The following is a 12,324-nucleotide window of genomic DNA, read 5'->3' as shown; positions in this document are numbered from 1 at the left end:
AAAAGGAGGTGTTGGAATGGAAGAGCATTGGGAATGCATGTGTGATATGCCTGGAACCATCCCCCATGGAGGAGAGATGGACTGGCCCAGGAAAAGACAAACAGTGAAGGGTGTGATGCAAGCATGGTATGAGGGGTACAACCGAGACGCTGCTAGTACCTGGTGGGGCTTCCAAGAAGAGGAAGTTAAGGCATGGGCGAAATCGTGTTTAGATAAATCCAGTAACTACTGGGGGAAATACCAATAATTAGCCACTGTATACTCTAGGTCAGGGGCTATGCTACCAGGACAGTTGTCCAGTTATCAACCAGAGCTCTATGTGACGCCTAGACCATGGAAAATGACCTGTGACAACGCTAACACCACATGCCTGATCAAGCTGGCCAGGGGAGACTGTTCAATGGTGACAGGATGGGTAGGAAAGACACTTGCCCAATTATGGCCATACCTCCTGTTGATGTTGGGCATACTGATCGTGGGGGTGGTTATACTGGTGATGGTGAAAGGAGGGGCAACAGCTCTGTGCGAATCAATGATAAAACAACGACAAGACAAGGAAGGGCTTCTTCAAGGGGAGGAACTTAAACAGGTATAAACATAGTAGGCAACAAAAACTTGGACTCATCACTGGCTCTATAGTCTGAGATTACACTGAGGGGAAAAAAGAGCATAATATTTAGTCTCACTGCTGCGGCCTTATCAGAACACCATGACTTCTAACACCAGCAGCTGGAAGTGCTCTGTACCTACTAGAACTGAAAAAAGCTTTTTGCCATACTACAAGACTGGGTGCACATATTGCAGCCACTGCGGCATGGCTTTGAAGGAGGCAAAGATCCTCTGGCAAGTGGACCAGACGATGTGGTGTACATCATGCTATGACGACTCATTTACCTGCGATGTTGCCCAGGCCGTGTATTGTTCGTATGGACAGTGGGAACCTGATTGCCCTGGGTATATGGCCTTGGGAATACTTGAGGAGACAGCTAAGACAACATGGACATCTGTCTTGGGCAAAGGCTGGTTTGGAGGAGAGAAGGGACAGAGCAGGTACTATCGGGATGGGATCCTGCGACCCCTCTTAATCAAGGAGTGGTCACTTAAAAACGGAGGCCTCCGCACCACGCTGCACATGGGCAATGGGAAAGTGGTTAAATATGGACGGGTTAGGCCCAGAGTTGAAGCTGCCAGGTTGGGCAGGCCACACCGAGATCGAGGTCGGAATTCAGGCCATGGAGGGGGTGTCGCCGAGGGCGAGATTAGTATGGCCTTTCCCCGGCCTAAACACCATTCCCAACGTTACCCAGTTAAGCACAGCAGGATTGGCCCGAGATTTGAGAGCAACCTTGGTGAATCACCATGACACTGCTAGAAAGAGAAAAAGCTTAGCAGCTGGGGGCCCAACCTGACGAGGGACACCGCGGCTGCGGATGTTCCTGAAACACATTTTATCTTTGAACTATCCTTCAAATAGGTGCAACTGCATAACTGCTTATGAATGATAAGTTGATTAAAATAGGTGTAAACTGCATTACTGCTTATAAATGATAAGTTGATTCAAATGTGTGTAACTGATTAATGATAAGTTGATTCGAATGTGTGTAACTGATTAATGATAAGTTGATTCAAATGTGTGTAACTGATAAATGAGTTCAAATATGTGCAAAAGGCAAAACTGAATAAGAGAAATTATAAGGGTAGTGTATGACTCCGGGTCAACATATCTAGTTGGACCTTGTAGTGATAACGGTTTAACTGATACTGAAGTAGGCAACCAAATGCATTAATGTTTGACTGCATAATTCTTACTCAGAAATGATTTCTGAGGTAGGCCACCATATCAATGTTTGACTGTATAATTCCTACTCAGAGATGATTGCTGAAGTAGGCCACCATACTAATGTTATACTGTATAATTCATGTGTGCTAATGATAATTGTATACCATATGTACTAAATGTTAACTTTGAGAAAGGCCTAGATTAGTATGTTACAAAAATAGAAAAGAATTGCATAAGTCCACAATAAGAAGTGACCTTGAGTCCACTTTGAGCAGGAGACTGATAAGTATGTCTAGTAGACATAACAACAGGTGCCCTTAGGCCCATGACTAAGCATGGGTGCGAACTCAGGGTGATGTAATGAATTAGATCGAATTCTATGCTTGACTGAGAACTAGATCGAATTCTATGCCTTACGTAATGAATTAGATAAGAAAGGGTGGGGGTAAAGGAAAGCCCCATTGAAGATTATAAAAAGAGCTCCCTGGAGCAGTACAACGGACTTTCCCCGCTGCGGAGCGTAACACCTGAAGGACCGGAGCAGGACTGAGTGTGTTGAAAACCAAATACTCTAGCAGATTCTCCTTGTCCGGAGCTCACACTCTGATTGAATTCTGACTGTCGGCCTCGCCACACTAGTACAACGGAGGACCTTGGCGGACCTTTGTTTGTATAACAACAGCTCTGGCGGATAGAGGAACCGGCTATGCTCGACGGGGTGAAACTGGGACTTCTCTAAATTTCACAGGCAGAGTAGGGACAGACTGATAGGTTTTATTATTTTCTAATTTTTATCATTTTTGAATACTAGCATTTTACCATTTAATCACTCTGCCTGTAATGCTGCAATGTTTTAAGCGATCATTAAAGAATTTAACCTGCATTTAAAGGAACAGTTTTCACAATTTTAATTCTTAATTATTTTTTTTATTTTTATTTTTTAAATTATTTCTTATTTTTATATTTTTAGTCATTCCATCCCTCATAAGCCTTTTTACCTCCTCCTGGTAACATAACATATTATAGATTGCTGTGCATAATACATCTTAGGATCTGAAGGGTTATATCTGACCTCTTATTACCTCCTTTGGGTAAATTATCCTTACCGATAAACCCTTTATCCGCAACCACACCAACTGGCACTCACATAAGATTAGAGCGGTCGTTAACCATAGAGACTACCCACTTCGGTGTACAGTTTTTAGGTTTGGGGAGATTTTTCAGTTCAGCTGAGGTGGGTAGAGGAAGATATGGGAGGAACTATGGGATGTAGACCGTTAACAGCGGAGTGAATCTAATCGACACCAACCTACATAGGACCAGTCAGCATCTGACAGGGTAAGACCCCTCAGGCTGAGGATCCATAACCAGTTATCTGAGGGTTGGTCGGGGGTTCTGTACAGAGCCTAAATTTCCGGGAGACAGTGCTACTGGCCTGTAATCATTCAGGCAGGCAGGTTGGCTCTTCTTGGGAAGGGGGACGATGGTTGTGGTCTTGAAGCAGGAGGGAACAGTGCTGTGACTGAGGGAAAGGTTGAAGATGGAGGTGAGAACATCAGCCAGCTCGTTGGCACATGCTCTGAGAGCCCGCCCAGGGATGTTGTCTGGTCCTGCTGCCTTGCGGGGGTTGATCTTCCTCAGGGCTTTGTTTACCTGGCCTGATGAGATGGTTAGTGGAGGGGAGGGGGGTCGGGTGGTCCCGGTGTGTGTGTGCCTCCTCTCTGTGCTGTGGCTGGAGGTCTCAAAGCGGGTATAGAAGATATTTAGGTCGTCCGGCAGGCTGTCTGTGGAGCTGATGGTGTTGGTGGTGGTCCTGTAGTCTGTGATGTGCTGCAGGCCTTGCCACATCCGCCCGGAGTCAGCAGTGGAGTAGAAGCCGTCCAGCTTCTCTCTGTACTGCCTCTTGGCCGCTGTAATGGCTTTTTTCAGTCCATACTTCGCAGCTTTGTACTCCGTCTCATTGCCTGATCTAAATGCAAGAGAGCGAGCACGCAGCATGTGGCGTACCTGACTGTTTATCCAGGGCTTCTGGTTGGGAAACTTCTTGACTTGTATGGTGGGCACGATGTTGTCAACACAAGTGCTAATGTACCCAGTCACATACTCAGCACAGTCCTGTATGCTGACAGAAGAGTCCTCCAGCGTGGCTGCAGCTTTAAACACATCCCAGTCTGTTTGAGCAAAACAGTCCTGCAGGGTGCTCTCAGTCTCTGGGGTCCAGAGTTTGATTTGTTTAGTGACAGGGTTTATCTGTTTCAGTCTTTGTCTGTAGGCTGGATACAGGAACAACGAGATGTGGTCCGAGTGTCCAAAGTGGGGGCGGGGTGCAGCCTTGTATGCACTGCGTATACTGCTGTAAACATGATCCAGTGTATTCTTCTCACGGGTGGGAATATCCACATGTTGGTAGTATTTGGGAAATACAGTCTGTAAATTGCACTGGTTAAAGTCGCCGGCGGCGATAAAAACAGCATCAGGATGAGCAGTTTCTAACGCGCTGATAGCTTCGTGGAGTTTGCTGAGCGCTGCCGTGGAGTTAGCTCGCGGGGGGATGTAAACAGCGGCCAAAAACACAGCAGTAAATTCCCTCGGTATTCCCCAGTTATTGTCCTTGGGGGCTTTAACAAGGGCAACTTAACTCACAAACTCCCTAAATATAAACAGTTAATCAAATGCCCGACCAGGGAGGAGAACATTTTGGATCATTGTTACAGCACGATCAGCAGAGCTTATCGCGCAGTTCCCCACGCGGCTCTGGGACTATCTGACCCCGCTCTTATTCATCTGATCCTGGCATACAGGCAGAAACTAAAACTTTCTAAACCTGCTGTGCAGAGATCTAAGAATTGGAGCAGCAGAGAAGCAGTGGAGGAGCTGCGTGACTGCCCAGATAACACAGACTGGGACATTTTTAAGACTGCTTCCAACAGCCTGGACGAATACACAGAGTCTGTGACGTCATACATCTGCTTCTGTGAGGACAGATTTCAGATTCCAACACGCACCAGGGTGAGTTACAACAATGACAAGCCCTGGTTCACAGCAAGACTCAAACAGCTTTGTTTGGAGAAGGAGAGGGCTTTCAGGAGTGGAGACAAGGAAAGGTTTAGACTAGCTAAGTACACGTTTGGCAAGGAGATTAAGGAGGCCAGACGACAGTACTCAAAGAAGCTGGAACAACAATTTGCAGCCAACGACTCCTCGTCAGTCTGGAAAGGCCTTCGAGAGATCATAGACTGCAAAACCAAATCCTCCCACTCTATGGATGGCGTCAGACTTGCACACGACCTGAATGACTTCTACTGTCGGACAATGGTCCTGACTCTGACCCACACAACCAACCCCCCTCCACAGCTATCACACCTCTTCTTCCCAGCCTGGACAGAGACACTACCCCCCCCCCCACACACACAAACACAATGGACTCAGACAGCCCCCTCCCCCCCCATCACGCCTCTCTCCATCCAGGAGAGAGATGTCAACAAACTGTTAAAGAGTCAGAACCCCCACAAGGCAGCTGGACCAGATGCTGTCTCCCCCTCCACACTAAAGCACTGTGCAGATCAGCTGTCTCCAGTGTTTACATCTTTAACACCTCACTGGTTGAAAGCATGGTACCTGCCTGCTTCAAAACATCCACCATCATCCCCGTTCCCAAAAAGCCGAGGATCACAGGCCTTAATGGCTACAGACCAGTCGCCCTGACCTCTGTGGTAATGAAGACCTTTGAGCGCCTCGTGCTCACCCACCTCAAGGCCATCACCAACCCCCTCCTCGACCCACTGCAGTTCGCCTACAGAGTCAACAGGTCTGTAGACGATGCAGTCAACATGGGACTCCACTTCATCCTCCAGCACCGAGACTCCCCCGGCACCTACGCCAGGATCCTGTTTGTGGACTTCAGCTCCGCATTCAACACCATCACCCCAGCTCTTCTCCAGGACAAGCTATCCCAGCTGAGCATGCTTGAGCCCACCTGCAGGTGGATCACTGACTTCCTGACAGACAGGAAGCAGCATGTGCGGCTGGGCAAGCTTGTCTCGGAGCCCCGGACCCTCAGCACTGGAGCCCCACAAGGCTGTGTGCTCTCTCCTCTACTCTTCTCCCTCTACACCAACAGTTCTAGCCACCCTTCTGTCAAACTCCTGATGTTCACGGATGACACAACCCTCATTGGATTAATCTCCAATGGGGATGAGTCCACCTACAGAGAGGACGTTGACAGCCTGGCTTCCTGGTGCAGCCAGAACAACTTGGAGCTGAACGCCCTAAAAACTGTAGAGATTGTAGTAGACTTCAGGAGAAGCCCAGCCCCAACCGCCCCCCTCATCATGTGTGACCCCCCAGTTAACACTGTGGAGTCATTCAGATTCCTGAGGACAATAATTTCACAGGATCTCAGGTGGGTGGAGAACATCACCTCCACCATCAAGAAGGCCCAGCAGAGGATGTTCTTCCTGCGGCAGCTGAAGAAATTCAACATGCCGCAGAAAGTGATGGTCGAGTTCTACACGGCCGTCATTGAGTCCATCCTCAGCTCATCGATCACCATCTGGTTCGCTGCCTCCACTGCCAAGGACAAAGGCAGACTGCAGCGGACCGTTCGGCCAGCCGAGGTCATCGACTGCAACCTGCCATCTCTCCTGGACCTGTTCCACTCCAGGACCAGTAAGAGAGCAGGAAAGATCATCGCTGATCCTTCCCATCCTGGTCACCACCTCTTCCATAGACTTCCATCCGGCAAAAGGTTCCGGTCTATCAAGACCAAAACCTTGCGCCACCTGAACAGTTTCTTCCCCATGGCATGGGGCTCACAAACAAGCTCCCTGACTCTGGGACTTCCACTCCCCCCCCCCACCCCACCCTGTCACACACACACACACAATGCACTGACAGTGCAATTTATAATTTTTTTAAATTATTCTAATTTATAGTGTACATGCACCATACCCATTGCACAGCCTCTAGCCTCATTGCCACTTAGCCTCGCACAGCCGACAAAATGTATTTTTTTTAATAAATATTCTATTTTGTAAATGTGTTATTGCTATTTTGTTTTATATTTTGCTATTTTGTGAATTTTTTGTTAATATTTGCTTATATTGTTTTTTATGTCCCATGCACCAACCTCACCAAGTCAATTTCCTGTATGTGCAAATATACAGTGCCTATAGAAAGTCATCATACCCTGTGAAATCTTTACCTTTTGTCACATTACACCCTGGAAATTAAAATAAATCAAATCTAACTTTTTTGAGCTGTATGTACACATTATAACCCTCATCATCAAAGTGAAAATAACAATTTTAAAAATTCTGGACAATTATTAAAAATTAATTAGTGAAATACCTGGTTTGGTTAAGTGATCAGCCCCTTAGAGTATACCATTATAAACTTGCTCAGGTGCAACCAATCAACTTCCAGATCAAACACCAGGCTAATTGCCCCCCACCTGACATCAATTGTAGTGGTTTTGATTACTTCAGAATAAAACCAGCTGTTTCTTGAGGATTCCACAACTAGAAGTGCATGGTTCTGCAAAGAATTCACCATGGTTGGAAAAGTACTTTCAAAAGGCCTCCGGGATGAAGTTGTCGGAAAGCACAAGTTAGGTGAAGGCTACAAAAAGATTTAGAAGGCTTTAGCTATCCCCCTGAGTACCGTTCAGAGCATCATTAAGAAGTGGAAGGCGTATGGCACCACCAACACCTTGCCTAGATCAGGCTGTCCGTCCAAACTGGATGACCGAGCCAGGAGGACATTGATCAGAGAAGCTACCAAGAGACCAAAGGCAACTTTGAAGGACTTACAAGTCTTTATGGCTGGGACTGGTCTGTCTGTGCATGTGACAACAATCTCACAAGCTTTACACAAAACTGGCCTGTATGGCAGGGTAGCAAGAAAGAAGCCTTTTCTGAAAAAGTGCCACAGTCAGTCTCGTTTGTGCTATGCAAAAACACACCTGGAAGATTCTGTTGCCATGTGGAAAAAGATTTTATGGTCAGACGCGACTAAGACCACCCAAAACACACCATACCTACTGTGAAGCATGGTGGTGGCAACATTATGTTGTGGGGATGTTTCTCTTCAGCGGGGACTGGGCAATTGGTCAGGATTGAAGGGAAAATGGATGCTGCCAAGTACACCCAAATTCTTGAGGACAACCTGCGTCCCTCTGCTAGACAGCTGAAGATGGGCAGGTCATTCACCTTCCAACACGACAACGATCCTAAACATACCGCCAAAAGAACAACGCAGTGGCTTAAGGATAGAAAGGTGAATGTCCTTGAGTGGCCAAGTCAGAGCCCTGACTTAAATCCGATAAAAAATCTGTGGATGGACTTGAAGAGAGCAGTCCATCGCCGCTCATTTCAAAGGGGTATGATGACTTTCTATAGGCACTGTACTTGGCCAAATAAAAGAATTCTGATTCTGAAGGCTATCGTCAAAACCTTAGGGGTGCTAAAATCAACAGTTTGGAACATCATTAAACATATTTTAAAAAGCACTGGCGGCCTCAGCAATCACAAACGTATAAACGAATGTAACTGCTGACAGCAGCAGCAGACTGTATTCTGAAGTGTACAGAAATATCTTGTTTGCTCAAGTACAATCAAATGCCTTCAAATTCATTGGATGGCGCTTCATCATGCAGTAAGACAATGACCCAAAACATACCCGCCATAGCAACTAGGGAGTTTTTCAGGGCCAAAAAGTGTAAAGTTCTTGGCCAAGTCAATCTTCAGATTTAAAGCCAAGGCTGGGCAAAGATTGGTGCGCACAGCTTAGCTTGGGGATAAGCGAGACAAACTCAGGGCAAAAATCTGCAACACTGAAAGAATCAGAAATGGTGCGGGTGGGCCTACATATACTGTGGCCCATGATAGTGTCAGATGCATGGTGAATCTGTTTCTGTATAATCATAACTCAAGAAAATGTGTTTACTCCCTCCCTCTCTTCATTTCCTCGAAAACAATCCTTTCTTTGTTCTCTTGAAACAATATTTCACATTTCTGATAGTCCCGAGATAGGCTACCCAAGTTTATTTGTATTGTGCTTTTTACATTGACAAATGTCACAAAGTGCTTTACAACTAAATAATACGAAACAATATAAACAATAAATACAATACAAACAATATGATCTAACACCAAATCATAGACCCCAGGACTAAGCCAAGGAAAAAACTCCCTCAGAGGAAGAAACCTTGAGAGGAACCAGACTCCAGGGGGACCCATCCTCCTCTGGCTGATCAGGTGCTGAAGAGTAAACTAATGTGGAATGTGGTGTGGTGCAAGAGTTCAGCAGTCCACAGTGAAGGGCAGCTTTCTGATGGGACTTTCTGATGGGACTTTAGGAACTGGAGTCTAGTTATGAGGGGCTCAAAGCCTCGGACAGATAAGCACAAAGAGGACAACACAAGATTAGAGGCTGTTGCAAACTGAAAACTGATACATTAAACAGTAGGAGAGAATCAGCATAAAGCAGGTGGCCTGAAGCCCCCGGCACGGGGCAGCCTGCCCGAGGGACATCGGGGGGAGTAGGTCAGAGGGTCAAGGGAAGGGTTAGGATGGGAAACAGGATAGAGTGGGATTGATTAACCACCCAGCCACCCAGGCAGAGACAGCAAGGATGGTTTATCGCCGGGCTAAGACCGGTCGTAACACTGATTGAAGAGATTAGTCTTGAGCCTAGATTTGAAAATTGAGACTGAATCTGACTTCCGAACATGAATCGGAAGATTATTCCAGAGATGGGGTGCTCTGGAGCAAAATGCTCTGCCCCGTGTGTCTCCCTGTCTCTTGTGAACGAAGCGCATGTGAAGGATTATACGGCTGAAGGAGGCGGCAAGATACGGGGGAGTGAGTTCATGTAACGCTTTATAGGCTAATAATAGAATTTTAAAGTCTGCTAGTGCTTTAATCGGAAGCCAGTGCAAAGACGCAAGTACTGTGATCATACTGTGTGTGATCCCCTGAGTGATGTGATCATACTTTAGTAAGGATTCTAGCAGCTGTATTTTGTACTAGTTGGAGATTTTTCAACAAAGAATTTGGGCAGCCAGATAATAGCACATTGCAGTAATCAAGTCGCGAGGATACAAACACGTGAATCAACTTTTCTGCATCACTAAATGATAGCAAACTGGACCTTAGAGGGAGCTGAGGTTTTCTCATCGAAGGATCTAAACCACTCTAACGCTAAACCACACAGGCTCGTAATGACAACCTGATCCACACAGTGTGTAATTGATTCGTATGCAAATCAGAGACCCTATAAAAACAAAGATATTAATTCCAAAATTACATTAACTATTGTCCTTGCATTAAGATGGACTCAATTCAACTTATTAAGTCATTTGTTGTTGACATTTTTGCATTTTAGCAAATTTTAAGAGTGTCATCGCAAAGGGTCTGAATACTTATGTACATGAGGTATTTTTGTATTTCAATTTTAATACATTTACTGAAATTAAAAAAAAAACGTGTTCTGGGGTATTGTGTGTGGATTGATGGCAAATTCTTTTAATTTAATCCGTTTTAAATTGAGTCTATAACACAAAAAAAAATTGAAAAAGTGAAGGGGTCTGAATACTTTCCGAAGGCACAGTGCCTATAGAAAGTCATCATACCCCTTTGAAATAGTTACTATATTTGTTGTACAGCCTGAAATCAAAACCCATTAAAAAAATACTTTTTCCAGCATGTAAAATAAGGCGACAGTTCTGAAAATGTATAAAAAAGAATAACAGGGTTGGAAAAGTCATCAGTCCCCTGATTTAATACTTTGTAGAGCCACCTTTTGCTGCAATTACAGCCATCAATCTGTTTGGATATGTCTCTACGAGCTTTGCACACCGAGATTGGAGAATATTTGCCCATTCTTCCTTGCAGAATTGTTCGAGTTCAGTCAAATTCCGTGGTGAGCGGCGATGGACTGCTCTCTTCAAGTCCATCCACAGATTTTCTATCGGATTTAAGTCAGGGCTCTGACTTGGCCACTCAAGGACATTCACCTTTCTATCCTTAAACCACTGCGTTGTTCTTTTGGCGGTATGTTTAGGATCGTTGTCGTGTTGGAAGGTGAATGACCTGCCCATCTTCAGCTGTCTAGCAGAGGGACGCAGGTTGTCCTCAAGAATTTGGGTGTACTTGGCAGCATCCATTTTCCCTTCAATCCTGACCAATTGCCCAGTCCCCGCTGAAGAGAAACATCCCCACAACATAATGTTGCCACCACCATGCTTCACAGTAGGTATGGTGTGTTTTGGGTGGTGTGCTGTGTTTGGTTTTCGTCAACATAGCGCTTGGAGTTCAGTCCAAAAGGTTCAATCTTAGTCTTGTCTGACCATAAAACCTTTTTCCACATGGCAACAGAATCTTCCAGGTGTGTTTTTGCATAGCACAAACGAGACTGACTGTGGCACTTTATCAGAAAAGGCTTCTCTCTTGCTACCCTGCCATACAGGCCAGCTTTGTGTAAAGCTTGTGAGATTGTTGTCACATGCACAGACAGACCAGTCCCAGCCATAAAGACTTGTAAGTCCTTCAAAGTTGCCTTTGGTCTCTTGGTAGCTTCTCTGATCAATGTCCTCCTGGCTCGGTCATCCAGTTTGGACGGACAGCCTGATTTAGGCAAGGTGTTGGTGGTGCCATACGCCTTCCACTTCTTAATGATGCTCTGAACGGTACTCAGAGGGATAGCTAAAGCCTTCGAAATCTTTTTGTAGCCTTCACCTAACTTGTGCCTTCCTACAACTTTATCCCGGAGGCCTTTTGAAAGTACTTTTCCAACCATGGTGAATTCTTTGCAGAACCATGCACTTCTAGTTGTGGAATCCTCAAGAAACAGCTGGTTTTATTCTGAAGTAATCAAAACCACTACAATTGATGGGGGGCAATTAGCCTGGTGTTTGATCTGGAAGTTGATTGGTTGCACCTGAGCAAGTTTATAATGGTATACTCTAAGGGGCTGATCACTTAACCAAACCAGGTATTTCACTAATTAATTTTTAATAATTGTCCAGAATTTTTAAAATTGTTATTTTCACTTTGATGATGAGGGTTATAATGTGTACATACAGCTCAAAAAAGTTAGATTTGATTTATTTTAATTTCCAGGGTGTAATGTGACAAAAGGTAAAGATTTCACAGGGTATGATGACTTTCTATAGGCACTGTATACAGTGGGGGAAATAATTATTTGATCCCCTGCTGATTTTGTTAGTTTGCCTGATTACAAAGAAATGAGCGGTCTATAATTTTTATGGTACTTTTATTTTAACAAATAGAGACAGAATATCAACAAAGAAGTCCAGAAAAAACACATTATATAAAGTTATAAATTCATTTGCATTTGATCGAAGGAAATAAGTATTTGATCCCCTACAAACCAGCAAGAATTCTGGCTCATACAGACCGGTTATATGCCCATGAGGCACACAGATTACTCCTGTCACTTTAAGAAAGTACTCCTAATCTCTGCTTGTTATGGGTATAAAAGACACCTGTCAATAGAATCAATCTCTTCCATTCCAACCTCTC

Source organism: Argentina silus (assembly GCF_951799395.1).
Source record: "Argentina silus genome assembly, chromosome: Y".
Taxonomy (NCBI): Eukaryota; Metazoa; Chordata; class Actinopteri; order Argentiniformes; family Argentinidae; genus Argentina; species Argentina silus.
The sequence above is the reverse complement of the archived record's forward strand: the minus strand, read 5'-3'. Positions refer to the sequence as shown.